General features: G+C 41.0%; 1 protein-coding gene across 1 annotated transcript in view; it reads right to left on the bottom strand.

Moving 5' to 3' along the window:
• The window catches only part of TPH2 (tryptophan hydroxylase 2), a 527,147-nt gene that overhangs the window by 370,488 nt on the left and 128,921 nt on the right, over nt 1-27,738 (bottom strand). The window lies entirely within an intron of this gene.

Below are 27,738 nucleotides of genomic sequence, written 5' to 3'. Positions count from 1 at the left end.
GGTGAGGGTGGTGACAGAGAAGAGGCTCCTGCGCAGGCATCTGGTGGGCACAGGCTCCGCCCCTCTGTCAGTCATGTAGGGCTTACTGCATCACCGAATGGCCTGGTCCTAGGGGCGGTCCTAATTACATCATCAGTCCGGGAACCTGTGAGGGATGAGCTGATCCCTCAAATACCTTGGGACTGGTCTTGCAAACCGGATATATTCTTGGTTCCCCTGTGTGTTACTGTGTGAATTGCTATAGATAACTCCTCAGCCTGGATTTCTGACCATTCTATTGCCTGCCGTGTTTGTACCTCTGCCTCTCTTCTGATTTTTTGACGCTGACCTTTGCTTGGATTCCTGACCCTTCTTTTGCCTGCTGATTCTGTACCTTTGCTGCCCTTCTGGTTTTACTGACCTTGGCCCGGACTTTTGACACTTCTTCTGCCTGCTGATTTTGCACCTCTGTTGCCCTCTGGCCTCCGACTCCTGACTCCTGACCACGATTACGGGTTTTAGTTTTAACCCCTTGGTGGCCGTCCTGCTCTGGTCCACTGCTCCACCAGACAGCTACACCCTGGGCCTTGCTACAATTCCAGATCCCTGTATAGGGGTTAAGGGTCTCGGGGTTACTTGGGGTGTTGTTCCTACTGCAGCCCAGATTCGCAGACGGCCGTCACACACGTGCTGTAGGAGATTTGTTTATCAGGTACCTTTTAATTATATACCAGTCTTGGAGACGCCCAATTCCAGTTTGTGTATTTATATTTGTGCCTCAGGTATCGTGCATAGACTCTACTCGCTATTTTTCTCTAGATAGATTTTTCTGGGGTAAATATGCACTGATTGTATATTTATCTCTTTATGTCATGTTTATATATACATTTCGCTAGTCATTCCCAAGTGGACACAGGGATACTGTATTGTTTTCATCCTGTTTTTAAATTATTTTATTTATGTCCTTTTTTCATGTCAATAAAATTGTTACCTACTTGTATCCACTAGGTGTGAACATTCAATATGCAGTGGTCCTTTCTCTCCCCTTTCCTTGACATCTTGGTTCTCCATTCATGATGCAGCACCTTTCCTTGTTGTTCATATTTATGTTTACACTAGATGGAGGCTCGATGCTATCACATCGGGAGGGTGTTAATGTCATGATGGGAGCAGGCTTTTCAGCTTTGAGAATCTCTCCCCCCATGTGCTCACCCACCTATCCACTCTCTTTCCCCATGAGCTGACTTCTCCCATCTGTGCTCTCTTCTTTGACCTGTCTACCCCATGTGATATCCCCCTTGTCTGCTGTATCTCTCCTTCCTGCGCTGTGTTCTCCCTCATGTGCTGTCCCGTTTGAGCTGTCTCCCCCTGTGCTCTGTCTCTCTCACTCCTGTGTCTGACCATGTACAGAACATACCACAGCTCCTGGGCAGGGGAGGAAGCAAAAGACAATACTGACATTATTCCAGGAGATCAGGAGATCACAGAGGATACATTTTGTGAGGTAAAATATTATTTAAAAACAGTCAGTGAAATATTTTACCTCACAAAATGTATCCTCTGTGATCCCCTGCTGTAATGTCAGGATTGTCTTTTGCTTTCTCCCCTGCCCAGGGGATGTGGTATTCTCCGTACACGGTCAGACACAGACAATTTTTAAAATGAACTTTTGTTCATGGGAAAACCCCTTTAATGTGACCGACTTCCGCTGCCTGTAGACATATCGCGCATCTGCCGCCGGGATCAGCCGAATCATTCACTGCGCCTGCACAGAATTTACCCAGGCGCAATGCGATGGTGTTCCGCTGGTGGTATCGCGCAAAAGGCTGCGTGAGTGTGAGATTGAGTGTGGGAAAGTGTGAGTGTGTGAGTGTGAGTGTGTGGTGCGTACGGCGTATAGAGTGTATGTGTGTAGTGCGACGGTGTTCCATTGGTGGTACCGTACAATAAGTTGGTACCAGCAGCAGTTTCCATATTGAGACACCCATCACTTGGGTGTCCCAATATGGCGGTCGGTGAACTTCCTCCGCTTGGAATTCTGGGATATGGTGACATCTGGACAGAACAGAAAATGAAAACATAACAAGGCAATTATATAAATAGATATTGGCTCATGTAGTGGTGCACTCTATCATCCACATATATCATGGGAAATCAACCTGACTCTGATAGAAATGGGTGTGGAGCGAATATTTAGGGATGTGTTTGACAACTAATTTTCCTACTATTTTATAGTTTGCAACAATTCATCCATGTAGGTAAAATATTTCAACCTGCAGTTCAAAAATACAGGGCGTAATTGTAGCAAATCCTCAGTTGTAAAGTCTTAGACCCATTATAGTCTCCGGATGTAAAGAGTCTTTTTTGAGATGAAGCAGTGGACAAATGTAATACTTGAGGTATTGTATCCATTTTACTGGAATGGAGATGTTTAGTGCAGAAAACCTAATAGGGCTTTTAGCCATTTGCTAACATTGTGGTTGATCTATACTGGTATGTTCTGCCACATGGGAGTCATTACATCAGAGAAACACTCTTAAAATAGTATTGTAGAGAGCACAAGAGCCTAATGGAGCTATCTTGTTGTAAAGAAAAGGATGATCTGTAAAATAAATCACTAATAATATTAGTTTAATTATACCTTTAAAATGTGATCCTCCTGGAGACTTCATCATGGGTAGCAAACCCAACAGAATGTCAAATTGAAGGTACTTCTAGATACTATCTCAATAGAGAGAAATTAATAACTAGATAGATAATTAATAGACTAATTAAGATAGATTAGACAGATAGATAGATAGATAGATAGATAGATAGATAGATAGATAGATAGATAGATTAGATTTTTTCATGACATATTGTACGTCATGATAGTGGTAACATTTTTTCGATATGACTTGCATTTATTTGTGAAAATATCGTAAATTTGGTGAAAATTTAGCAATTTTCAAAATTTTAATTATTATGCCACACAAAATAGTTAATAAATAACATTTCCCACATATCTACTTCACAATAGCACAATTTTCAAAATAATAATTTTTTGTTATGAACTTAGAAAGGTTAAAAGTTGACTAGTGATTTCTCATTTTTCTAGCAAAATTTACAAAACCATTTTTTTAAGGACCACATCACATCTGAAGTGACTTTGAGAGGTCAATATGACAGAAAGAACCCAAAAGTGACACCATTCTAAAAACGGCATCACTCAAGGTCTTCAAAACCACATTCAAGATGTTTATTAACCCTTAAGGAGCTTCACAGGAATTAATGGAATGTGAAAAGAAAAAATTCAAAATTAAAGTTTTTTCGCAAAGATTTTACTTTAGACCCCAATTTTTTTTTTATTTTCACAAGGGTAACAGAAGTTTATAACATTGAGCCGTGAACTTTAAAAAAATCATATTTTTCACACAAAAATGTTTTTATCCTCAAATTGTGCATTTTCACAAGGAAAACAGGAGAAATTGAACCATAAAATTTGTTGTGCAATTTCTCCTGAGTATGCCAAAAGGGAAGGAGCGCCATTTGACTTTTTGAATGTAAAATTTGCTGGAATCATTAGCAGATGCCATGTTACATTTGGAGAGCCCCTGATTGCCTAAACAATGGAAACAAAGTAACCCAATTCTGGAAACTAGACCCCTCAAGGAACTTATCTACAGGTGCTTCTTTTTTTCTCTAATCTTTTTATTTTTATATAGCGCTAATATATTCCGCAGCGCTTTACAGTTTGCACACATTATCATCACTGTCCCCATTGGGGCTCACAATCTAAAGTCCCTATCAGTATGTCTTTGGAATGTGGGAGGAAACCGGAGAACCCGAAGGAAACCCACGCAAACACGGGGAGAACAGACAAACTCCTTGCAGATATTGTCCTTGGTGGAATTTGAACCCAGGACCCCAGCTCTGCAAAGCAGCAGTGCTAACCACTGAGCCACCGCGCTTCCCAGAACTTAATCACGTTGAGCTATCAAAATAAATAAATCACAATTTTTCCCACTAAAATGTTCTTTTAGCCCCAGTTTTTTATTCTGACAAGGTTAACAGGGAAAAATTGACCCTAAAATCTGTTGTGCTGTTTCTCCTTAGTACACCAATACCCAATATGTGGCCAAAAACTACTTTTGAGACACAGTACAAAGTTCAGAAGGGAAGAAGTGTCATATTGGAGTTCAGATTTTGCTGGACTGGTTTGAAAGTGCCATGTCACATTGGTAGAGCCCTTGAGGTGCCAGAATAGCAGAACTCCCCCATAAGTGACCACATTTTACAAACTACACCTCTCAATGAATTAATCTATTGGTGCAGTGATCATATTGACACCACAGCTGTTTCACAAAATTTTACACCATTGGGCAATGAAGATCAAATAATTACATTTTTACCGCCAAAATATTCTTTTAGCCCAAGATTTTACATTTTTACACTGTGAAATAGGTAAAAATGCACCAAAATTTGTCCCACAATTTCTATTTTTCTTCTGTGGTGCAAATTTTGCCAGAATAGTTTGCGGATTCCATATATAGAACCCCTAAGTGCTAGAAGAGCAGAATCCCCCCAAGTGACCCCATATTGCAAATTATACCCCTTTGGGAATTTATTTAGGTGCAGTGACGATTTTGACTCTATGGGTGTTTTCTAGAAACTAGCAGTTATGGATATTACTGAATGAAACTTGCAAACAGTGTTGTGGTGCCCGCATGCTGTAGTCCCCAGATGTTGCAATCACCAGTACATGGAAGTTCCCAGCTCATGCTTCTGGAGGCATGCACCCTTAACTTAGGCGGGCTGTCATCGCTACAAAAATGTCAAATATGTGGATGCTAAATGGGTTTAGGCACACTGTGGGGCTCAGAAGGGAGAGTGGCATTTAGATTTGGGAGTGCAGAATTTGCTGAATTTCTTTTGAGGGGCGAGGAGCTATAGCGCTTTTCTGGAGATTTTTTACTACCAGTAACGTAGAGTGACGTGATTTTGATGAAACTCCTGAGCAATCCATTCACTATAATGTGGCCACAGAGTTACTATGGACTCTGTCTGGCCTCTGTTTCAGAGGTGCACAAAACTGTGGTCGACTGTGCTTTTTTATACTCCTAAAAAGACATACACCGCCGGATCATAGGCGACCAGACGTCGTCCACATGCCTCTATCTGCCTCAGTATAAGGAATCTTCCACTGCGGGTTCTGTCTGAATCACATATTTCAGAGATTTACATGGAAACCCCTGTGTAAGTGCTCAGGGAAGAGCTTAGGATAAATATGCGCCGAACCTTACTGCTATTTTTGGGAGGCCGAAAAAAAATCAACAGCATTGCAGAGTTGGTTTTATTTATTTTTTATGCAATTCCTCATGCGGTCGGTGCGATTACAGCGATACCAGATTTATATCTTTGCTTAAGTTTGGCTGCTATCACGCACTAAAAGATGCTTTTTATTGCAAAAAAGCATCCCCACATTTTGATAGCTATAATTTTTCCACATTTTTACTGACATAACCATGTGAAGGCTTGTTTTTTGCAAGGCGAGATGATGTTTTTATTGGCACCATTTTTTTTGGCACATGATATCTCTTGATTGCTTTCTATTCTGAATTTTGGGAAGCAGAATTAACAAAAACCAGCAATTCAGGAATTATTTTTTGGTATTTTTTATGCCATTTGGCGTGTAGTAAAATTGATAAGGTAGCTTTATTCTTTGGGTCAGTACAATTAGAGTGATACCTCATTTATAGTCCTTCAGAAATAAAAGGAAATGTGTCAGTTATATCCTCAGGATTTTTAAAATAGTGGCTCAAAGTAATACAGCAATAAAACATTGCTTTTCAACTTACATGATGCAACTTCAAAGAAGAAACAGAATAAACAGCATATGCAGCAATAAAGGCACCTCTAATTAATACTTGGTTGCACACCCCTTGGCATTGATGACAACCTCCAAACATTTATTGTAACCATCAATAAGCTTCTTGCACTTCTCAGCTGATATTTCCTACCAGCTCATCCCAAAGAATTTCAATGTGATTGAGGTCATTGGCCATTTTAAAACAGTCCATTTTTTTTTCATCCATTCCTGTGTACTTTTGAATGTGTGCTTTGAGTTAATGTCTTGGAGGACCCATGATCTTCAACTCAAATCAAGTTTTCTTACACTGGGCAGGACATTTCACTCTAAAATCTCTTGATAATTCTCTGATTTTATGATTCCCGTTCAAGGCCTCCAATACCAGATTCAGTAAAGCAAAGCAACCCCACAGCATTATGTATCCTCCACCATGCTGAAATGTTAGTAGGGTGATCTTTTCCTTATAAGCTTCATTGCGCCATCTGTAAACAAACTGTTGCTTCGCATTACCAAAAAGCTCTAGTTTTGTTTCATTTATCCACAAAACAATTTCCCAGAAGGATTGTGGTTTGTCAAGATACTCTTTGGCATAGATCAGTCAATCATTTTTATGTCTGTTCTTCAGCAATGGTTTCTTCCTTGGCCTTCCCCAAAAAAGTTCTGCTTAGTTTAGTGCATAGCATATTGTTCTTGTTGAAACCATGACCCCAGACTGTTCCAGGTTGGCCTTCAGGTCTTTGGATGTTTGACTTGGTGTTTTTTCCACCATTTGCACCAACCTTTGAACGCACCTCTTGCAAATTTTCCTCTTTCCCCCACGTCCAAGGGGGTTCTTGATGGCTATATGCTTGGCAAACTTCTTAATAAGATTGTGAAATGTTGAAATTGGGATACTAAGGTCTCTGGAGATGGCCTTATACTCTTTGGAAGTCCTGTGTTTGCTAATAATAGCAGTTCTGATGTCCTCAGACAGCTACTTTGTTATCACCATTGTGACCAAGGAACAAGGCCTACCCTGTGGCTTTTTAACCCCTTAATGATGACCAATACATCTTTTAATGGCGGTAGTTAAGGGTACTTATGCCTCAGCACCGCTTTTTAATGGCACTGAGAAATAAGTGGATAGCGACCCCCAGCACCGGAAATTCTCCGGGGGTCTCGGCTACCAGATGTAGCTATATGGCAGCTTATTTTTTGCGGGACAAGATGAGTGGTAGCTTTTTATGTCGATTGGTCTTTCTGATCACATTTTTTTCCACTTTTTATTGGGCGGTATGATGATAAATCATAGTTTTTTTGCCTCTTTTTTTTTTTTTTTACTTTGGTCACTGAAGGGCTTAACTAGTGGGATAGTTTCATAAGTTGGTACTTTCAAGACTTGGTGATACCAAATACATGTACTTTTTTTTACATAAATAAATGTATTTATTGGATTAATATTTTTTTCTTTTTTATTTTGTGATTTTTTAAAAATATTTTTAAAATTTTTATTAACTTTTTTAAATCTTTTACATTTTCTAATGATGGAACATCAACTGTATAATGATAGATCGCTGATCTAATACTATGCAATGCTTCTGCACTGCAGATAATTAGAGCAGTGTCTCAGATGCAGGGAGGAGGCATGTCAGCTCGTGCTCTCATGATGAATTGACAGTCCACCGTTCCTGGGTGATCCCATGGCCATCTTGGGACTCGGAGTCACCATGGACACTATCGACACAATGCGATCACATTGCATTGTGCCGATGGGAGCACAGAGGGAGTTCACTCCCTCTGCAATTCCCCGCGATGTCCCTGTCACAATTGTCACATAGCAGGGGTTTAACTCCCGTGATCGGAGCTAACACCGATCATGGGCCTCGCTGCAGGGTGTCAGCTCTCACAAAGAGCTGACACATGCACTTGATCGCGGTGGCACTCAGTGTGAGCCTGCACGATCAAGGCGCCATATATACGCTGGTTTGCGGGAACAGTGCCAAATATATATTGAGCATGTCGGGAAGGGGTTAAGGAAAGTTTACCTATGTATTATTGCATTGTATAAGAGCTCTAACAATTTACACACCTATTGTTACATGTATTTATTACCATATGATGAATCCAATGAGTCCCTGTATTAGTGCCTAGCAGCCTCTGGTGCTATAAATTTACTATATTTCCTGTTTCTAAATTAATCTAATAAAATGCCATTTATAGGCATATATAGTTATATGGGGGTTTACCCTTTTGTTCTAATACAGTGTTACATGGCCTGTGAAAATTTCTGTGATCTCTAAAACTTAAAAAAAAGCTTTTAAAACTTTTGTAGGCTGCTATTTGTCAGCCATACAGTGTTACATGGTCTGTGAACTCTGAAACTTAAAAGAAAAAGTTTTTAAAAATTTTTTAGGCTTCCATTTCTCAGCCATATAGTATTACATGGTCTGAGGACATTTCTGTGATCTATAAAAGTGAAAAAAGCATTGAAACTTTTTTGGATTAAATTTGATTGTCATCCATATACTTTTGTGTATTTTCTGCTACATCACAGTGGAGTAAACTCCCCAAAACTGCTTTGAATGCTACAGGAGTCCAATTTTTTTATTTTTATAAAAATAAACTTGGTTGGAAGTGCGATGATGGTGCATGCAGATGTCGAGGACGTCTGTTGATGGAGCACAAGAAACACATTTATCCATTGCATATAGGTTCCTGCCCCACTTTGCAGGGAGGCATGATACACTACTTATGAACCCAGAGCAATGAGAACAGGTGATCAGTTGGACAGCAGATACTGCTTCCAGCAGGCTTGGCATCACCACCCAGTCTTCCACATGGTCCAGTCTACCTAGCCTAAAGTCTGGTCACATAATACTCACCCTGATCCTCCTTCCTCCCACCAAGTTGATTCCCAGGAGACTAATGATCCCACACTAGGACACTCTAAGGAGCTCTTTACAACATCACTTTTTGATTGAGGCCACTCAACCTGTATGCTCCAAGAGGGAAAGGAGGACAGGCTGTTTAGTGATGCATAAAACTTAGAGCAACTACGGTGACAAGAACATGACAGTAGAGAATGGCAAATTGGGGAAAAGGAGGAATGTGATGATGAGACACAGTTGACGCTAAGCCTTGTTGTTGTTAAGTCATAAAGTCAGGAGTACCAGAATGTGCTGGTGTAAGATGAGGTGGTGGATGAAGTCATTGACCCAACCTGGGAAGCTAAAATGCAGAGTGAGGCTAGCAGTGCTGAGGGGGAGAGATTGGCAGCATCGAAACAGACAGGAAGAGGCAGTGGGGTCATCAGAGGGACAAGGCAGGAAAGTGTTCCGCACAGCACCGACACTCGTGCATTTTTCTGTCAGAGTTAGATGTTTCCCACTTTGGGACTGCTTTAAAGAGAGTTCCGAGACTACTAAAGTGGCCATTTTTAATCTGTGCAATGCCAAGATCAGCAGTAGCATGACCACTAAGAACCTAACCACCAATAGCATGATCAGGCACATGTCATCAAAGAACCTGACTTGGTGAGTAGAACGCCTGAGTCCATGATTAGTGCCATTGGGTGATACCACTGCCTCTTCCCCTGTGCTAGATGATTCTCAATCCCATGTACAAAACACTGGTTGAGATGCCTCCTGCCCTGCACCTATCCTTGCACATTATGACTTACAATCATGAGGAACTTCCAAAAACTTGCCCCAGCACAGCGTTCAACTGTCCCTACCAAAGGCCTTGGAACAAGAAAGAAAGTTCTCAGCCAACCATCCACAGGTCCCAATGCTAAATGGGCACATTTCCACGCTGCTTCCAGTGGAAATATTGCTATTTAGGCTGGTAGACACAGAGAATCTCCACTGACTCATGGCGGCAGCTGTCCCTTGGTGCTACCACTTTTTTCCTAGTGTGATGACTATGCCTTGTACCAGAACGTGTCCAGGAACATCACCTGTCCCCTTACAAACACACTGCCATTGTCCACTTAATAACAGATACATGGACAAGCGATTGTGGACATGGACGCTACATTTCCCAGATGGCACACTGGTTGAATAATCTGGAGGCTGGGGCCAAGTCACACCCTCCACAAGGCACATGCTCCTGACACCGAGGATTGCTGGCCCTACTCCTATAAGGGTTTCCTCCACCTCCTACAGCAGTTCCTGCACCCCTTCCTGCTCCTCCTCATCCTTCATTTCCGATGTGCTATCTCAGAGCACGTCATGCACAGTCCACATCAGCTGGAAGCTCTGAAACACTGCCTCAGCAAAGTGGCAACAGGCTCTGCTGAAGCAAATTTGTCTAGGAGACAAACTGCACATTGAGGCAGAGTTGCTTAAAGGAATAACAGTCCAGACTGTGGATTTTGCTTCTGAACCTCCAACCAGGAATGGTCATACGTGATAATGGGCGCAACCTGGTGGTGGCTGTGAATCTTAGCAAGCTCACACATACCATGCTTGGGACATGTGCTCAATTTGGTAATTTACCGATTTCTGTAAACATGCCCAGATTTTCCAGCGCTTCTCGATCAAGATACGCCACGTTAGCGCCCATTTCTGCAAGTTGGTTAGAGCTGGTGCCACTCAGGCAGAGCTGCTGCAGCAGCACATGCCAGTGCCAGCTTACCAAATGATGTGCGGCATCACCATGTCCTGGAACTCCACACTGCACATGCTGCCAAGATTTTGTGAGCAGAAGAGGTAAGTGGTCAAGTATCAGCTCCAACACGCCCATCAGCATACTGGTCAGCTTACGCATATAACAACTGAAGAGTGGGCACAGATGTCTGACATTTGTGTGGTTCTACAAGACTTTGAGGACTCCACAAAGATGGAGAGCAATGATGTTGCCATAGTCAGAGCAACTATTTTGCTTCTGTGCCTACTAAAACAGTAGCTGCTCACAATTAAACATGAAGCTTTGCATGCAGAACAGGTGGATGACAGAAGAGATAACACAGAGAGACTGTAGCAAGCCCAGCCTCATCCCATCTGCTCCATGCGGATTGGGCACCAATAGGGAGGTGGACGCTGAGTAGGAGGAACAGGAGGAACAGGAGCTGATGGCTAGCATAACAGTGGCTATTAGCCACACAACCTTCTCCCCTTCTCTCCTACATGGATGGGCTGAGGATGGGAATGAGGAGGAAGAGAGGGAGCAGAAGATGGGGAGTCATCTTCATGGTGGAGAAAGGAAAGTATTGGCTGTATGGAGCTTGGCACATATGGCCAACTTTAAGTGCCACTACCTTTTCTTTGACCCTTGTGTTACATTCATCTTGGCCAAAAAAGAGTGCTGGTGGTTCACCCTGCTAGACCAATGCTCCAAGGAGAACTTTGTATCTCTTTTTCCTGGGGTGGATAGGTCTTCTAAAATGGTGCTATACCAGATGGCAATTGTGGAAAATATGTTGAAAAACTTCCCATCAGACAATGCTAGCGGCAGGGGACAAGCTTCCATGCCCAACCAATAATGAGAGGCCAAGGAGGCACACAGCAGTAGCAGGGGTACATAACACCAGCCTAGCACTCAGGGCCTGATGATCGAGTATTTTTGACAAGGGGGGAAAAAAATGTAAGCATAGTCAAGCAATACCTGGCCGACCAAACCAGCATGCGCCCTAATTTCTCTGCGAATTTCAATAATTTGGTCTCAAAATTGGACATCTGGCACGAGCTGTCCCTCTATGCCTAGGAGGTATGTGTCTGAGCATCTGAGCGGATTGTTAGTGATGCCAGGGCAGTTATAACAGACAGGAGCTTTCGCATGTCAACATAGGATGCAGACAGGCTAACTCTCATAAAAATGAACAAAGTCTGGATTGGTCCACACTTTTCAGCAGCACAAAAAGTGTTTTTAATATTCAATATTTTAATGAAGTCCACCAGTAGTTGCCTTTCAGGGGTATATGGATGACCCTTCTTACAATTTCTGTTTTGCTTTGCACCTTCTGCCTTTATGACTGTATAAGTACATCAACTAGACTTTAAAAATATTTTCGCTCAAAAATTTTTCATGGATTCAATGACTTATCATGCAGTTTAACATGGTTATTGTTGATTGCGGTGGTATGTAAAACATAAAAAAAAGTGCACAAAAATAGTTCCAGATTAGATTACTCATCCATAAAGTATTACATGCTTTCAGTCACATTTTGGTGACATATAACATTATAAAAAAGCATTTGAAAATGTTGTATGTTTGTTCACATTTCTTACCCATTCACTATTCCAGGTTCTCGGGTACATTTTTGTGATATATAACACTCAAAAAAAATTAAACATTTTGCTGGGTTACATTTCTAAGCCATACAGTATTACATGTTCTTGGGTACATTTTTTCCATAAATAACCCTCAAAAACCTTTCTCCAAATGTTATCATTAGTATATTGCTTTTCCATAGGTTATTACATCTTTTTGGGGACAGTTTGTTGCTATATAAGTCTGAAAAACATTTTAAAAATGTATTGGTGTTATATTACTCACCCATAGGGTATTACATCTTCTTGGGTACATTTTGCTGCTTTCAAAGCCTCAAAAAACATGTTAAAAAATGCATCAATATTATATTGCTCATCTATTGACTATTCCGTGGTCTGGAGTACATTTAATTGGTAAAGCATATAACCTTCAAAAAACTTGGCCAAAATGTATCGCTATTATATTGCTCACCCATAGGGTATTACATGTTCTTGGGTACATTTCCTTCCTATTAACACCTCAAAAAACTTGTTCAAAATTTATCTGTATTTTATTTTTCACCTATAGACTATTCCATGGTCTGAAGTACATTTTGTTTCTATACAAGCCTCAAAAAATATGTTCAAAAATTTATCAGTATTATATTGCTCACCCATAAACTATTCAGTGTTTTAGAGTAGATTTTGTTGGTATATAACCCTCAAAAAACTTGTTCAAAATTGATTGGTGTTACACTGCTCAACCATAGTGTGATAACACAGCATTTTATCTTAATTAACCAGATGTTTATTTTCAATAAGCAACGAGTCATTAGACAGTTATCTATATGTTTACTTTTGAATTTATGTGTTTCTTTTTGGGTGGTCAAGAAAGCACAGACTTTTTTCATGTAAGCCTGTAATATTAACTTGTAAGTTGACATTTTATGAACATATTGTGCTCTTATCCTGGATGACTTGAGATGCAGGATAATTGAACAGTGATGTTTACTGATGTGTTCATTACACATTGTCCAGGCCAGCTAGTAGTTGACTTGCAAAACAGAGGAGGAAAAACTATGGGAATAGATTAAATAATTGAACAATGCAAGTTGATCTCATCACAATTCTTCCCCTCTACCTCTGGATACTGGTTTAAAGGCTAGTTGTTAACTATAAAGAGAGGATATATGATCCTCTGTAAGAGATTCCTCCATATACAGAAATGCATCCAGACATTCAAACGTCCAAAGAACCACAGACTCTCTACAGGACAGCAGACAAGACATCATGACTCCACCACGAGGGACACAGATTTGTCATTCTACAGGATGCCAGCTTAAGGGACCATGGCCCCAGCTGAAAGAATACAGATCTGCTCCATTGACCATCGATGAACCATGGATACATTTGGGGTAGTCAGGATTTTGACCTACCAGTCATCTGAGCCTCATGGATACATTTGTGAAAGTCAAGAATAAGACCCACCAGTCACCTGGCTCCATGGAGGTGTTCGAAGAAGCCATGTTGTGACCCTCAGGTCAACTGGCCTTGTACATCAATGGACTGTCATTTTCCTAAGCTAACCAATAATGAAGCTGTGGGAAAAATCAGCGCAAAATAGGGTCTTATCTGATGGACATTTGAAATATATGCTCAGATTAGACTAACCTGATTAATCCATTGATAGAGCGAGTATAACCTTAGGGGGTTTCAGTTGCAGCAGATCTACAGGTCAGCGAGCAACCGTATCAGAATTAAAATAAAAGGAATCTTATGGATGTTAACCGCGCTGCTGAATAAAATTCAAATCCAGATGTAGTAAGCGAAAGATGGTGGTTTATTCTATGCGTAAGTATTCAATTGCTTCTTCATCAGGAAATTATCACATGTATACAGAGAACAGAAAGAAGTTGATGTTTAAATAGATCAGACTTTAGAAAATCAGCACCAACAGAGCCACATGACAAACAGTGTCAGAGTTCAGAGGGCCTCCACATGGTGCGGCACAACCTTCTATGCCATCAAAAGGAAACTTTACCATTTGAAGCAGCCAGTGAGGGTCTGGCTAAAAATCTTCAATGCCATCATCACCCCAATCCTCCTGTATGACAGCGAAGTCTGGGGTCTTCACACACACCCAGACTTCTCAAGGTGGGATTCCAGCCCAAAAGAAATATCCCACCTGGAATTCTGTAAGCAACTTCTCCAGCTCCATCGGACCACCTCCAACAGTGCTGGGCAAATTCCCTCTACACCTAGCAGTTCTGAAGAGGGCGCTGTCATTCCAGACTCACCTACATAGTAGCAAGCCAAGCTCCAATCACTATAAAGCCCTGCTACATAATGGTGGGCCACCCGGAAGAAGCTCAATTGCGAAACGGCGCTCGTCGGGCTCAGGGTGGACACAGCTATTCACCAGTTGCACTGTACCTTGGCAACATCAAATCCACACCAGGTAAAGCAATGCTCAAATAAAGCCTATATGTGGGACTCTCACTTTGCTCTATTGATTTGCCAAAACACATGCTTCCATAATAGCATTGCAATAGGATAATTTATTTCACCATTTGGGTTTCCAACAGATTCACAGGGTCTCCTCAATTTTTGAAAATGCAGTATATATTTGTTTTTTCCTTGATCACTACTTTGGTACCCACCTGGAAATTAGTTGGTCTGCCCTTATACCGTTGTGAGTTTTTTTATAATCATTTCAATAAAGTGATTTATATTGCATGCTAGGTATTTTCTCCTAACATTTTGGTTCTCAGTGCAGACTTTCACACTTGTGACTTGTTGTCCCCCTTCTTATTGTCTTTGGAGGTTTTTTCCCCGTCTTTTTAATCTACCCCTTTTTAATTTTGTATTTAATCAAGATAACATTTTAACTTCACCTTTTTCTTCTCGTCACTTCTTTACTGATATGGCATTCCATCATAACAGTAGGTATAGTAATTAGTATTTTGAAGTGCACTAAGCCTGGTTATACTCTAGGACTATGGGATTAATAAAGGTGGTCCACACCTACCAGGACCTCGGAACATCTCACTCAAACCCAACCGGCCCAAAACACCAATCTCAGCAGCCTGACAAAAGCCAGAATCAGGAAGATGGTAGATGAGGGCCAGGAGAGGAAATGTAAATGACTGGAAGAACGACATCATCACCTCACAGAAACTGACCATGTACTGGAGTCTACAGAGAGACTACAGACTTGCTACATATCTGGAGAAACTCCCGGACCCCAGAGACCATCAGATCCTGAGCAAGTATGGACTCAGTGTCCACAATCTAGCCATCGAGACCATCCTAATCTATAGGTACACACCTATAGATCTTAAATAATAACATTGACACATAGAGATATATAGAGAAACTAGGGAAAGAAATACCAAAAGAAAGAGGGGGGCAAGGGGAATCTTCCATTTATAAGTGGATAGTGGTATCGGCAGTTAGTGCCTTACAGCCTCATGAGACCTATGTAACAAGCATTAACCTCTGATGAAAGCTTGTTAGGTTTTAGGGTGGATGCCCGACCATCAATCAGTCACTGTGTGGGACTGCTGACCTACTACCATTAAATATTCATCCGATTCCCTGTACAGTACCCTTGACTCCTATGTTACCCCAAACCTGTCTCTTGAGAAGTTTGTGAAAGCGCCAATTTCCTCTACATAATAAAGCTGGTCAACTTTTTGGAGCCAATCAACAACGTTTGGGCTACTCTGAGAGCGCAATTTTGTGGGAATAAGTAGTTTGGCCGCTGCTAATAAAAATAGGAGTAGTGATTTGTACTTGGCCTGTGAGATGTCGCTAGACCAGTTCAGAAAGATGAAGCTCGGCCGTGGGGGTTTCAAAAGTTTGCACAACTAGGTAATAATTTTCAGAACATCATCCCAAAACGGTCTAATCTTATCACATGACCACCAAATGTGCAGGAACAATCCTTTGTCTCTATTACATCTCCAACAGGTTGGGGGTATATTGGGGTACCATGTATGAGTTACCACTGGGGTGGTATACCATCTTGTCACAATCTTATATGAGTTTTCTTGAACTCTTACACAGCTAGATGGCTTGAATTAATTTTTATAAATGCGCTCAACCTCCCAGTCCAGAAGCTTGATTCCAAGTTCTTTCTCTCATGCTAATATATAGACACGTTTGGTATGTACTGAGTCTGACAAAAGGGTCTGGTATAATTCTGCCAATACTCTTTTGGGTTGTTTATGTTGTGTTAGTAAGGTTTCGAAAGTCGTTAATTCCCTAAATGGGATACCAGCTTGTAAATAAGATCTAACAGCTTTCTTAAGTCTATTATAGTGGAGAAAATTAATATGCTGTTTTGGGAATTTAGTCTGTAATTCTGGTAATGGGAGCAATGTACCCTCTGTGAGTATACTGTCTATGCCCTCTTTAATCGATTGCAAGGAGTCTGTGGATTTATTTTTTGTTTGGTCTAAGTACAACCCTAGTAAGTCCATCACCCTGGCCACAGGAGACGGAAGTGGCATTAATAAGTTGGAGCTTCTGGCCCAGGTGTGTACCACATTCCTAGTCATAGCGTTAGGTATCTCCAATTTGTGGATAAAATCTTTGGGAGCATGAAGTATGGTAGCAATCGGGAAAGGTACTGAATCATCTGCTATCTTTGACCATAGCTTATGCTAGTTTCCTTACCCAATCTACTATCAAAGACAGTGTCGCTGCTGTGTGATATTTCTGTGGATCAGGAGCGCTCATACCCCCTTTTGTCCTAGGGAGTGAAAGTATTTTATAGTTAAATCTAGATCTCGAGCCACTCCAAATGTAATTCCCAAAGATGGAGCGTATTCTCTGAAAAAATGTGATAGGCACCTTGACAGGGAGCATTCTTGAAACATAGCTGAATTTGGGGAGTATGAAGCTTTTTACAGATTTTTACGACCCATCCAGGAGACAAAAGGTGCCCTCCACGACTCAATCAGTTCTAATGTAGTGTTGATCAGAGGGATAAAGTTAAGTGAGAATAATGAATGCCAATGTGGACTCTATTTGATTCCCAAGTATTTAATAAAGCTCGAGTTCCACTTAATTGGGAATCTGGATTTGATATCTTGAAGGCTCGAATTCTGGACATTCATACTCATAGCCTCCGATTTATCTAGATTTATTTTAAAATTTGATATACCTCCAAATGACTTTTCATTCTCTTCCTGGATTTCAACATTTCAACATTTATCCTGCTGGAGGACGAAGAGAGCACCTTGGAGATAGCAGTGCAGTATATGAGCACATGCCATAGGCTGCGAGAAAGAGAACTATGATATACCATGGACTTCCATAGCCCCCACCCTGGATGTGCCCCCAACCATCATTCTTACAATCCCTACCCATCATCCCCACAGTACCTATCTGTTATGAATGGGTCGCCAAGGAGGAAATAAAAAACAACACAAGCTAAGTCTCAGAAAACCAAAGAGGTTGGTAACTATGCAGACTGCAAACCCCTGATCCTAACATGTAACTAGCAGCAGTCGTGGAGCGTTCCTACGGTGGTCCTAGATGCCTCGTCACAACCGGAGAGCTAAATAAGCCTAAAGCAGGAAAAGAGGAAAACTAACTGCCCCAGAGGAGACCCCAAAGGAAAGACAGCCCCCCACATGTATTGACGGTGAAACAAGATGAAAACACAAACAAAGGCAGGAAAATAGGCTGAGCAAACGATGGGGCCAAACTAACTAGAAAGGACAGGAAAGGAAAGCCACTGTCTGCAATCTGCCAAAAACCCTACCAAAAATAATATCCAACACAACTGATAGCAAAATTAACCCTGAAGTCACTAGACTTCTCCCACTATATCAGCACTCTGAAATATTCTGAGACAGAGCAAAAAGAGGCCAATCTAATAAGGGACAAAAAAAAGGCAAATTGGCAAATACAGATAAATAAGAGTGGAAATTCAGCACAGCCCAGCCGGGCTGGCTGACCACACAAAAAACTGAATTGACCAACAAGAGCAAGTGTGAACATTAGCAAAAACAAACTTAACTTGAGAAGACTGGAACAGAGCTGAGTCCAAGACCTGAGAAGCAGACTGAATCACCAGCACCAGGATAGGGCGTCGGGTGTCTTATATCCAGTCTGATACTCCAGAGATCCAATCGTTATCTTCCTCACCAGGTGGCAGATCACTACCAATTAAACCAACCTCACTACCTCCTGTCACCACCAGAGGGAGAACGGAAGGAGACCTCTCAATTGGTGGAGCAGAAAATGAGCTCATAACACCTATCCTTATTATACACTTGCTTTGGCAAAACTAATGTGTATTTAGTCCTGCCAATAAAGCTTCTTTGAATTGAATTGAAAGAAATTGAATTGATAGGTAGACAGACAGAATGAAGACATATTGATTTTCCCCCACCCAACTCTTTCAAGTGTTTCCTCTGTTATACTAGAGTTTAGAGATAAATTTGTCTTCCTGATGGAAAATCCTTGTTGAAGGTCTTCTAGATATCATCTAACGTATCCAGACAGACTGATAGATAGATAGATAGATAGATAGATAGATAGATAGATAGATATTAGGTAGATAGATCGAAAGATAGATAGATACCTTGTCTTAGACCCATGATTTTTTTCCGATGGAGAGTTATGGCAATAGTTATTATACTAATTATCCTTTTTTATGTATTTTTTTTAGGTTACTAGAAATGTGAATGACCCATTCATGAAGATTTGCAGGATTTTTTTCACTATTGGAAGGAGTTACTATGTACATAATCTTCAGTTATCTTCAGTTATGAATAAAGGTCTCTCTGTTGTGATGTTTTGAAGATATATATCTATTTCTCCCTTTACCCATTTTTCCAAAATTTTTTTGTGGCATATAAGAAGTGATGTACCCAATTGATATTTGGGGTTGAGATACATGCCTCTCACGAGACATGCGTCTCCCCCATTTTCAAGTGGAGAGATACCAGCCCCAACTAATGGGGGTGATCTCTCCACTTTTGGGTTATATTCTTAGGAACCTATACCTGCATTAAGGGTGGGTTTAATATAGCTTTACTGATGAAGAAGCCTTTTGTACTTTGAAACGCGAAGAATAAACCACGATCCATTTGACAATCTGGGATATACGTCTCATCATTGATCAGCAAGAGTGGAAATCATCCACAAACCTCTTTCTTTCCTGGATATTCTTTATGAATAGACATGCTCTTTCTTATGTAATTACTGTCAAATATTCTAATCATGTACACCCTATATACCAGGTAGGTATTTGCACTTGCATGTAGTAACTACTTGCGCTAGCGCAAGTAGTTACTATATGCTAATGGCTTTTTATTACAGGACAAATTAGGTGGTTTTATCCATATTTGCTGCTGCTGGTAGTGGGATTTAACGACTTGTGCCTCTGTATATATTTTCTTTCAATTTTTAGGTATTTGCACTTGTTCATTGCTTGAAAAAGGTTCACATCTTTTGGACCAAAACATCGCTAAGATGGGCTAATAAAAACTAGCTCTTTTTCACTGAGAATGATGCGCTGCCTCCGATTTTTTGGATTTCTACATTGAGGTTTGGTCTTTGCCTGGGGGGGCTCCACACTCTACAGTTGTGGCCAAAAGTATTGACACCCCTGCAATTTTGTCAGATAATACTCAGTTTCTTCCTGAAAATTATTGCAAACACAAATTCTTTGGTATTATTATCATCATTTAATTTGTCTTAAAAGAAAAAACTGCTTGACCGTGTGCATGGCATTATGAAGTCTGAAGACTACCAACAAATTTTGCAGCATAATGTAGGGTCCAGTGTGAGAAATCTGGGTCTCCCTCAGAGGTCATGGGTCTTCCAGCAGGACAATGACCCAAAACACACTTCAAAAAGCACTAGAAAATGGTTTGAGAGAAAGCACTGGAGACTTCTAAGGTGGCCAGCAATGAGTCCAGACCTGAATCCCATAGAACACCTGTGGAGAGATCTAAAAATGGCAGTTTGGAGAAGGCACCCTTCTAATATCAGGGACCTGGAGCAGTTTGCCAAAGAAGAATGGTCTAAAATTCCAGCAGAGCATTGTAAGAAACTCATTGATGGTTACCGGAAGTGGTTGGTCGCAGTTATTTTGGCTAAAGGTTGTGCAACTAAGTATTAGGCTGAGGGTGCAAATACTTTTGTCTGGCCCATTTTTGGAGTTTTGTGTGAAATGATCAATGTTTTGCTTTTTGCTTCATTCTCTTTTGTGTTTTTTCATTTAAGACAAATTAAATGAAGATAATAATACCACAGAATTTGTGATTGCAATCATTTTCAGGAAGAAACTGAGTACTATCTGACAAAATTGCAGGGGTGTCAATACTTTTGGCCACAACTGTATTTTACTTTTTGCTTGTGCTGCTCTAACTCTCTTTTTTTGTGATAGATAGATACAGTTGTGGCCAAAAGTATTGACACCCCTGCAATTCTGTCAGATAATACTCAGTTTCTTCCTGAAAATGATTGAAAACACAAATTCTTTGGTATTATTATTTTCATTTAATTTGTCTTAAAAGAAGAAACACAAAAAAGAATTGTCCTAAAGCCAAATTGGATATAATTCCACACCAAACATAAAAAAGAGGGTGGACAAAAGTATTGGTACTGTTCGAAAAATCATGTGATGCTTCTCTAATTTGTGTAATTAACAGCACCTGTAACTTACCTGTGGCACCTAACAGGTGTTGGCAATAACTAAATCACACTTGCAGCCAGTTGACATGGATTAAAGTTGACTCAACCTCTGTCCTGTGTCCTTGTGTGTACCACATTGAGCATGGAGAAAAGAAAGAAGACCAAAGAACTGTCTGAGGACTTGAGAAATCAAATTGTGAGGAAGCATGAGCAATCTCAAGGCTACAAGTCCATCTCCAAAGACCTGAATGTTCCTGTGTCTACAGTGCGCAGTGTCATCAAGAAGTTTAAAGACCGTGGCACTGTGGCTAACCTCCCTAGATGTGGACGGAAAAGAAAAATTGACAAGAGATTTCAACGCAAGATTGTGCGGATGTTGGATAAAGAACCTCGACTAACATCCGAACAAGTTCAAGCTTCCCTGCAGTCCGAGGGTACAACAGTGTCAACCCATATTATCCGTCGGCGTCTGAATGAAAAGGGACTGTATGGTAGGAGACCCAGGAAGACCCCACTTCTTACCCCGAGACATAAAAAAGCCAGGCTGGAGTTTGCCAAAACTTACCTGAAAAAGCCTAAAACTCTTTTGGAAGAATGTTCTCTGGTCAGATGAGACAAAAGTAGAGCTTTTTGGGCAAAGGCATCAACATAGAGTTTACAGGAGAAAAAAAGAAGCATTCAAAGAAAAGAACACGGTCCCTACAGTCAAACATGGCGGAGGTTCCCTGATGTTTTGGGGTTGCTTTGCTGCCTCTGGCACTTGACTGCTTGACCGTGTGCATGGCATTATGAAGTCTGAAGACTACCAACAAATTTTGCAGCATAATGTAGGGCCCAGTGTGAGAAAGCTGGGTCTCCCTCAGAGGTCATGGGTCTTCCAGCAGGACAATGACCCAAAACACTTCAAAAGCACTAGAAAATGGTTTGAGAGAAAGCACTGGAGACTTCTAAGGTGGCCAGCAATGAGTCCAGACCTGAATCCCATAGAACACCTGTGGAGAGATCTAAAAATGGCAGTTTGGAGAAGGCACCCTTCAAATATCAGGGACCTGGAACAGTTTGCCAAAGAAGAATGATCTAAAATTCCAGCAGAGCATTGTAAGAAACTCATTGGTTTCCGGAAGCGGTTGGTCGCAGTTATTTTGGCTAAAGGTTGTGCAACCAAGTATTAGGCTGAGGGTGCCAATACTTTTGTCTGACCCATTTTTGGAGTTTTATGTGAAATGATCAATGTTTTGCTTTTTGCTTCATTCTCTTTTGTGTTTTTTCATTTAAGACAAATTAAATGAAGATAATAATACCAAAGAATTTGTGTTTGCAATCATTTTCAGGAAGAAACTGAGTATTATCTGACAGAATTGCAGGGGTGTTAATACTTTTGGCCCCAACTGTAGATAGAATACATATTTATTTCTCCCACCGAACTCTCTCAAGTGTTTCCTCTGTTGAAGATAAATTTGTCTTCCTGATGGAAAATCCTTCTTATAATACATTCACTTTTGCTCTAGCAAGCAGTTTTTGGCTGATATAGTTATTAAAGCACTTTGCCATTACCATCCCATTCACATGAATTTGATTTTCACAGGAAAGAGACTTTAACAACTTTGCCATCAATCTAAATAAGACACAGAGCAGCAGGAGAGGGAATATGTCAAATGTAACAGTAACACTATTTTCATACGAGTATAATATTCTGATATCCTGGATTTGAATGTGAAATATTATTACCCCGGTCTAGGTGTTGACAGCAGGTTAGCCTCAGACATAAGCAATGCAGGCATACAATTCACACTCGCTCACATGAAGACTGAACAACTATGGATTGATCAAGTAGGGTAAGGAGGCATCATGGAACTAGTTCAGATCTCTGATAACCTAAATTATTGTGAGAAGGTTCATCATTTGCTTGACCTATGTCTACACCACCATTAATCTAGCAGGGCCACAAACATCAGACTTCACAAAGTAGATTTAATCCATGTGTTTGATGGTCCTTCCCTTGATCCGATTTCTTGTGTACCAAATGCCTGACCATGATCACCAACCTTTGACCTGACCTCTGGTCTGTTCTGCAATATTCTAGTTTGGTTATTAACCTTGATGTTGTATCCACACTGATGTTGCATTTCATAATGTTTTTCTACTTAAACAACTCCTTGTTTTGGCCTGGCATGTTTGACCATCCTCCTGATGCCGATTCCTGAACCTGATTTCAAGCGATTATGTCTCAGACTAAAAGCCTTATAGACATTAGACAAAAGTAGGCTAAACTGCCGATATCTACAGGTTCGGCCGACGGTCTAATGTGTATGGGGACGCCTGCAGACTGATAGTCAGGAGAGATGTTGATCTCACATGTCTGATTTCAGATTACCAATAGCATTGCTCTCCCTGAAATAAACCACCAGCCGACATGTCACTCAGCGGCTTCCTCATAGAGAACTCAGTATCTCTCCTGTGTATGGGAGAGTTGCCTCCAATGTGTATTGACATCTAATGTGCATGGCCAGCCTAACGCTGCTGTCTCCAACCCTAATGTCTACTGGAAATGAAAATTGGGACCACAAGCTGGATATTTAATCAGTGGTGTTCACATCTACTAGCACACCTAATAGTGAACATCTGGTAGAAACCTTGGACTGTACCTCACAGTACTCGGTGCCAACTTAATACCGATGCAGCTCTAGCTCAGTATAGTTTCAATCAGCCACCTCCAGTCTTCTCTGTGATGCTTCTTTGATTTGCAACTTTATGTTACCAAGTACTAACTGTCATGTTGCCAGAGAATGACTATTTTGCTTTAGGTCAAAAGTCTAAAAGAGCTCATTACAAAAGCCCATGCCTGTATCAAATCAAAGGTTATAAAAACATGCATATGACTTTATCTCAGATTAATTGATCAACTTATTGCATGACTTGGTATTCAGTTACAGTTCTACAAGGATTTATAAAAAGAAAACATGTCTCCTTCAATGTGTAGTCATGATAATCACCTAATTTCTAATTAGAATTCCTCTAATATTCCCATTTGGTTAAAAGAAACTATATGTATGAGCAATCATTGTAATACGTAGCACTGTAGTTCCCATATGTCAAGAATCACTGACAAACAATTTACTGCATATACGGAAAAATAGTCAATTTAACACAATCCAACATTATTAAGAATCTCAGTGTATTTTCCAATCAGGAAAAAATAGTTCAAAAAACATGGCGCTAGGACAACTCCCTTAAAGCAATATATAACCTACATAGAAAATCCGGAGTATAAAGCCCAAAATATTAGATCCAAGCATAGAAATTATAATGAAAAAAATATATGTAATCTTTATTGATGCAAATACATGAAAAATACAATGTATTAAAAATACAACAATATGGTCAGGTGCCAGAAATGACACAGAAAAGAGAAAAGACTGCTGCATCTATAGAGTCAAATGCAATGGTACACAAACGAGATTAAACCAGTCACCACACAAGTATGGCAAATGCAAAAAAGTTGCGCCATAATGCTTATACAACTATCACTTGAATTACTGGTATAAAACACATCTCATGAAGCATAAGAAGCCATATAGGAACCAAAAAGTAAAGTGCTTTGTGCAAAAAAGTAAGGGGAGAGGATACCGAGGTGACCATGCTTACCCATGTGGGGCGTACATCTGCTGCATGTCAGGTCCCAAGCCCCAACGCACGTTTCGCGCTGGGCTTCGTCGGGGGGCTTGTGTCACCTGACCATATAGTTGTATTTTTCATACATTGTATTTTTCATGTATTTGTATCAATAAAGATTACATATATTTTTTTCATTATAATTTATATGCTTGGATCTAATATTTTGGGCTTTATACACCGGATTTTCTATGTAGGTTATATATACGGAAAAATGCAGATCACAAGGCTGCAGACAGTGTGGCTACATGGCTACTTAAAGAGAATCTCCAAGAAATTATGCAAATTTGCTACCCTCACATTTTTCAGGCTGCAACCAATTCTAGGCATGCATAGGGACATATTGACGGAAGAACAGTGCTTGGGACAAATGTTTCTGAGTTACACTGCTCAAAAAAATAAAGGGAACACTAAAATACCACATCCTAGGTATCACTGAATGAAATATTCCAGTTGCAAATCTTAATTCATTACATAGTGGAATGCGTTGAGAACAATAAAACATAAAAATGATTAATGTAAAACTATATTAATATCCCATGAAGGTCTGGATTTGGAATGATACTCAAAATCAAAGTGGAAAATCAAATTACAGATTGATCCAACTTCAGTGAAAATGCCTCAAGACAAGGAAATTATGCTCAATAGTGCGTGTGGCCTCTCCACGTGCCTGTATGACCGCCCTACAATGCCTAGGCATGGTCCTGATGAGGCAGCAGATGTTCTCCTGAGGGATCTCTTCCAAGACCTGGACTAAAGCATCCGCCAACTCCTGAACAGTCTGTGGTGCAATGTGACGTTGGTGGATGGAGCGAGACATGATGTCCCAGATGCGCTCAATTGGATTCAGGTCTGGAGAATGGGCAGGCCAGTCCATAGCTTCAATGCCTACATCTTGCAGGAACTGCTGAAACACTCCAGCCACATGAGGTCTGGCATTGTCCTGCATTAGGAGGAACCCAGGGCCAACCGCACAAGCATATGGTCTCACTAGGGGTCTGAGGATCTCAGCTCAGTACCTAATGGCAGTCAGGCTACCTTTGGCAAGCACATGGAGGGCTGTGCGGCCCTCCAAAGAAATGCCACCCCACAACATTACTGACCCACTACCAAACCGGTCATGCTGAAGGAAGTTGCAGGCAGCAGATCACTCTCCATGGCATCTCCAGACTCTGTCATGTCTGTCACATGTGCTCAGTGTGAACCTGCTTTCATCTGTGAAGAGCACAGGTTGCCAGTGGCAAATTTGCCAATCATGGTGTTCTGTGGCATATGGCAAGTGTCCTGTACGGTGTTGGGCTGTGAGCACAACCCCTATCTGTGGACGTGGGGAACTCAGACCATCCTCATGGAGTCGGTTTCTAACCATTTGTGCAGACACATGCATATTTGTGGCCTGCTGGAGGTCATTTTGCAGGGCTCTGGCAGTGCTCCTCCTGTTCCTCCTTGCACAAAGGCTGAGGTAGCGGTCCTGCTGCTGGGTTGCTGCCCTCCTACGGCCCCCCTCCACGTCTCCTGGTGTACTGGCCTATCTCCTGGTAGCACCTCCAGCCTCTGGACACTACGCTAACAGACAAAGCAAACCTTCTTGCCACAGCTCGCCTTGAGGTGCCATCCTGGATGAGCTGCAATACCTGAGCCACTTGTGTGGGTTGTAGAGTCCGTCTCATGCTACCACGAGTGTGAAAGCACAACCAACATTCAAAAGTGACCAAAACATCAGCCAGAAAACATTGGTACTGAGATGTGGTCTGTGGTCCCCACCTGCAGAACCACTCCTTTATAGAGGGGATCTTGATAATTGCCAATAATTTCCATCTGTTGTCTATTCCATTTGCACAACAGCATGTGAAATTGATTGTCAATCAGTGTTGCTTCCTAAGTGGACAGTTTGATTTCACAGAAGTTTGATTGACTTGGAGTTATATTCTGTTGTTTAAGTGTTCCCTTTATTTTTTTGAGCAGTGTATATTAGAGCAAGTTCCTATCAGGGTGAGAAGCAACATCATGAACAAGCATAACTGATCTTCTCACTCATTTACAGGATTACAACTGGATCAGGACTAAAGCAGTAGAGGAAAAACTTTCCTGGCTGTTGCAGCATAATGAAGTTGTTCTCCCGCTACAGTCCTCTTCTGTGTTCAGTTGTAAGTTACACATTCTTCTCAGTCAACCCCTGTGCCCTACTTTTAGGAGATAGACATACTGTCCATGGTCCCCCCTTGAAGACAGGTCCCACTTGTATTGTTTTAAATTTTTTCTAATGTTCAGTTCGGATACCAGAACTTTACCTGAACTTGAACCAGAACCCGAACTCCATTGAAAACAATGGAGACCCGAACTTTTCAGCTGGAAAAAATCTCTCTCTCATCTCCCGGACCTCCAGACAGTGCAACGGACTTCTTGGAGAAGTCCGTGTTCAGCGTTTACCACCAGACACTAACTGTCCGTCACAAACCCAGAACTTTTAAGTTCGGGTACACTCATCTATAGTTGTAGCCTGAAATATGTGATGGTGGTCATTTTGGACAAATTCTCAGAGAACCCCTTAAAAGAAGAACTGATTCTTGCCATGAACATCTAATAGTTTTATATGCCTATTGAGCTTTATCTGCTGACGTAACGTCTACAGAGCGGAGGTTTCTTTTCTGGTCCTCTCTGTTGACGGGGGGGACTTCTGAGATCATTCTGATTGATAGCTGGATCCCCGCTGCCTAACTGGGGGAGCCGGATGTCAATCAAAATGACCTCAGAAGTCCCACCCCATTGCGTCAGCTGAGGCAAGTAAGTTGCAATTACCCTGCCTGCTAGTGCTTAGATACATTTTTTGTATAGTCCCAGATACCTCCTTTAAGTATGGATGTCTTTGAAAGGATTGTTCTGCTATTTCATGGGGTCCAGTGCACTAATATTCAAGCACTACTAATGATCTATTGTGAAATGTTCGATTGTCAACATTATCACTTCGGTCTATGTCATGTGTGGCATTTTCTCAGCCAGAATCGTTATATGAATTAATTATTTTTCCTGTTTGGCAATGATCCAAAATGTATATAAATATTACAGCTGACTGTGCATACATAGTTTATCCAAATCATTATCTTTGTGGCAGTCGATGAGCTTTCAGACTAAATTTGGAATTGTACCTATGTCAAATCTCGAAGGCTCTATCTAGACTGGAGTGTTCTTTTCTAATTGCTTTTAGGTATAATTTGGCAAGAAGAGTCAAGTCTAAGTAAAGATGTACGGGCACTGAACTTCGGTGCAAAGAAATATCTGCAAGCAGAAACGCAATGTGAAACATGTATTTTCCTATAATCAAGTGAACCCATCCTTTATTGATTTTCTTGGATAGAAAATGACAGATGTTGTTCATTAGTCGTATTGTGCACAGAGGAACCCTAGCATAATTGG

The sequence above is a fragment of the Dendrobates tinctorius genome, unplaced genomic scaffold, assembly GCF_039654945.1.
Source record: "Dendrobates tinctorius isolate UK_male_01 unplaced genomic scaffold, ASM3965494v1 ptg000224l, whole genome shotgun sequence".
Lineage (NCBI taxonomy): Eukaryota > Metazoa > Chordata > Amphibia > Anura > Dendrobatidae > Dendrobates > Dendrobates tinctorius.
The sequence above is the reverse complement of the archived record's forward strand: the minus strand, read 5'-3'. Positions and strand labels throughout refer to the sequence as shown.